This window comes from Sceloporus undulatus, chromosome 4 (genome assembly GCF_019175285.1).
Source record: "Sceloporus undulatus isolate JIND9_A2432 ecotype Alabama chromosome 4, SceUnd_v1.1, whole genome shotgun sequence".
Classification (NCBI taxonomy): Eukaryota; Metazoa; Chordata; class Lepidosauria; order Squamata; family Phrynosomatidae; genus Sceloporus; species Sceloporus undulatus.
Window position 1 is genome coordinate 114,268,496 of NC_056525.1, and position 3,946 is coordinate 114,272,441.

A 3,946-nucleotide genomic window follows, 5' to 3' on the forward strand; every position below is an offset into this window, starting at 1 on the left:
GAAAGTAGAATTTTCTCTAGGATTAATTTGTTTGTCTTTTTTTTAGCAGTACATGGTATCCATAGAGCTCTCCTCAGCATCACTTTTCAAATGCATTGATTTTCTTCCTTTCAGCTTTTTTCAATGCCCACCTTTTCCTCCCATACATTTCTCTGGTGAGTGGTGCACAATTAGGGACCCTGTTCCTTAAAAACAAGGCCAGAGTGGAATGGAAGGGAGCTGGAAGGCAAGGGAATAGACCGGGGAAATAATACATATTACTGCACGGGAAAACACAGATGATGCTGCCCTAAGTCCCCGATCCATTCCCCATCCGTCTTACAGCAGCCGATTTTCAAGAACTGTTCAGAATCGTTCTTGAAAATCGGCTGCTGTAGGACAGGTGGGGAATGGATCGGGGACTTCTGACAACATCGGCAGCATTCTTCTGTGTGGTAATATGCGTTATTTTCCTGTTCCATTCCCTTCCCTCTCCTTTCCGTTCCGCTCCAGTCGCGTTCCCCATGGCCTGTGTGATAAGCTTAAGTGACTCAAATTGACACTCATTTAATTTACTCCATAGTAGTTAATGGAGATCAACATTCCTCCTTCCAACAAAACCAATCCAGCACAACTATATTCTTGATTTCTATTCTTGGTCACTCGGTAAAATTATTCTCTAGCAGGGGGAGCATAAGTGAATTTCAATAAGTAAAATATATGTGACAGATGGAATCTTTTTTGTTGATACATATGCAAATACCTCCAAGAACTCCCCGAGCCCTTTGTGAATTTGATTCATGTAACCTTAAAGAAAAGACACTTGGTCTTTCATGTTACGTCAGACCTTACCTTTCTTATGTGTGTGAACAAATTGCTCTCATTGTCATTGTCATTCTCTTCAACACTGTGGGATAAATACCAGTCCTTTCCCCTTCATTGACTCACTAAAGAAGCAATAATGATCCTAATAGTATAGGCATCATTTAGATAAAAGCAGCAGTATCAAAAAGGATAGCAAGTTGCTTTCCAGGAGCATTGTGTATTTCTGGAGTACATTCTTTGTAGCACTCCATGCTCTCTAACAAATCAATACAGCCAAAACATGAAGCCCAATGATGTCCCTCACTCCTCAAACACCACCATAACTCAGTTTGGAAAAAAATTGCATCTCAAATATTGATGCATCCAAACAATTTACTCCCATTACTTACTCCTAGGCCTATATAAAATTGAGGTTTGTGGTAAATACCAAGATACATTTTAGTGGGAGAGAAAAGGGCCACTAATCTGCTACTGTCACTCTAAGCCAAGGTTCTTGTACATTGCTCACCAGTTAAAAATTGTTTTGTAACCTGATTCTGTTGTCAGGCTCCCAGATCAAAACTTTCATTAGTGTTATGCATAATCCTGTTGCTAAAACTTATAAAAAACATCAACATAAAATGAAGAACTATATCTGGTGTCTCTATGTTTGATAAGCTGATACTAATGAAGAGTATTATTTGTGATCCTATTGGTTATAAATGCTGTCACCCAGCCTTGTGGAAACAGTCCTGTTCCCTTCCCCATATGGCTAAAGGAAGATGGAAGACTGAAAGTGTCCCACCTTCACTCTAGTGGTAGCATAGTATTCAGTGCATCAGTTAGTTATCTTGTTGTGTTTTTATTGCAGATTTTCCAGAGAACAGTCAGGGAGACCCCAAAAGTCAAGAAAGTTAGCAGGTTTATTAACCGGCTCACTTCAGAGAAATAATTTCCAAAGCCTGTAGCCCAGATCAATAGGTGATCTACCCTTTTATAGGGATTCAAACAAAGAACCTTTAGCTATTCATTGATTGGTACATAGCATTTAAACATAGGTACATTCTGTGCCTTTATTGCTTACAGAAAACATATACATCTTAAGTACAAGTGGGTGCCGCCATCAATTCCCTTGTCTAGGAGGGGCGCTGCCATAATAAAAACCAAGATCTGCAAATGGAGGAAAGACCACAACTTTATTAAACAACCAGCAACCAAGAAAGGGTTGGCCCAAAGCATGAGCTCTGAATCTGGAACATCATACAACCCCCCAGTTGTTCGATGAACTGAAATGCCTGCTCATGGCCAGGCTTTGGGATGACCTAGGGGCTATGGAAACACCATCTTGCAGACATGCAATCAAATGATCTCATGTTCTCAATCAAGCCCCTAGTCCCCAGGAGGTGCTGCCACAATGTTGCCTCCCGCCTCCCAGAGCATCTGCTGGGAGGCAGAACTCCCTCCTCTTTCCCCCGGCCAGTCAATCGTGGGCTCGCCCACCCCAGCAAGGCATGCTGGGGTTTCCTATTGAAAGTACTGTAAGCAGATTCCAAGTGTTGGGTTTTTCCACTGTCAGTTGAAGATCTACTTTTTTCCTAGAAAGTTTCCTTTTCATTTTTTAAATTATTAGTGCAATCAGTAACCCATGGTTTTAATGAATGGTTTTCTGGATTTTAAGTTTTAACACCCTAAGCCTTTGCTGTTCTAGCTGTCTGTTTTTACCGAGAACTACTTTGATTTTTTTTTTAATGAAAAATGTATAGATTATAAAGGCTGAAGATCTGTCTGGCCATCTGTTAGTCTTTCTATCTATCTATATCAAAATAAAAGTCTGGGACATGAACATTTATGGCTGCACCCACACTGCAGAAATAACCCAATTTGACACCACTCTTTACACCACTTTAACTGCCATTGTTCAATGTTATGCAATTATGGAAATTGGACATTTGTGAGACATTTAGCCTTTTCTGTCAGAGAGCTCTGATGCCACAACAAACTACAGTTCCCAGAATCCCATAGCATTCAGCCTTGGCAGTCAAAGTAGTGTCAAACTGGATTATTTATGTAGTGAAGATGCATCCAGAGTCTCTTGTTTAGCTCAGCAACTGGCTTTCACAATGATTTTCTAGCACCAAGAAACAGACATTAAGTCATTTCATGGCATGAACTAATGGACACCACATTCTCACATGATTTCATGTCCTGTTAATAGCTTTCCATCAGAAGCAACTTAAACTGCCGAACTGCACTGGAAATATATGAGCTATGAGAAGGACAACATATAATGAAACACAGATATTCATATTGTTCCAGAGTAAGATAGTTGTCATGAGCTTAGAGAGACTGAACATGAAATTAAAATGTACACCTCAGAAGAACCCACATGCTGTAGGCATACTCGGCCTTGAAGTGAATTATCGCTCAGTTTACCTGGAATGTAAGAAAGCTTACTCCCACATTGTAGTTTAGACATTTGCAATGGTAATGATCAGCTATTAAATAACTGGGATGAACTCATCTCAAAATGCAAGAGGTAATGTGAATTACTCATAAAACAAAGAAGGAAAAATGCCACTATTTGGAGCTTAAATCAATGTATAATACCAGTTAATTGATATTGGTTTCATCAAGTTTTCTGAACCAAAAAAGCTAAAATACATTTGAATAATGTATGCATTTGCCAGACAGAAACGCAATCAAGTAATTCCAAATCGTTTCAAACTTCAGTGTCAGGTAATGCAGTTTCAGATCTGAAATGGTAAAGTTTTGAATTGGTTGTTCATGATCATTTCCCACAGGAGGCCATAAAATTTTACAGAGAAATGCAAATAGGGGTACACATTTTGAAATATTCTGGTGTGGTGTGGTGTCTGTGTGTAAGTCTGCAAAGTTGATTTAAATGGATTATCAAGATTGTATTTCTCAACATCCCACTCATTCCTAATTATAGGCTATTGGAGGGGGGGGCATCTCTCTCCTCCTTCTGTTGTGCACAGACTCTGAAAGGTAAGGCAACTGCTACATTTAAATCCTGTACGTGTTGCTGTAATGTTAACCTAGAGGCCTTTCTGGACCTTGGGGCAAAATGCAAGTTTGATACCTAAAGGCAAGCTATGCCACATTCTATCTTGGGCTGTCTCTTTGTGAAATGTACAGGAAC

General features: G+C 39.7%; 1 pseudogene; it reads left to right on the forward strand.

Moving 5' to 3' along the window:
* Positions 1–3,453: 3,453 nt before the first annotated feature.
* Positions 3,454–3,946, forward strand: part of LOC121929019 — a 144,275-nt pseudogene continuing 143,782 nt past the window's right edge.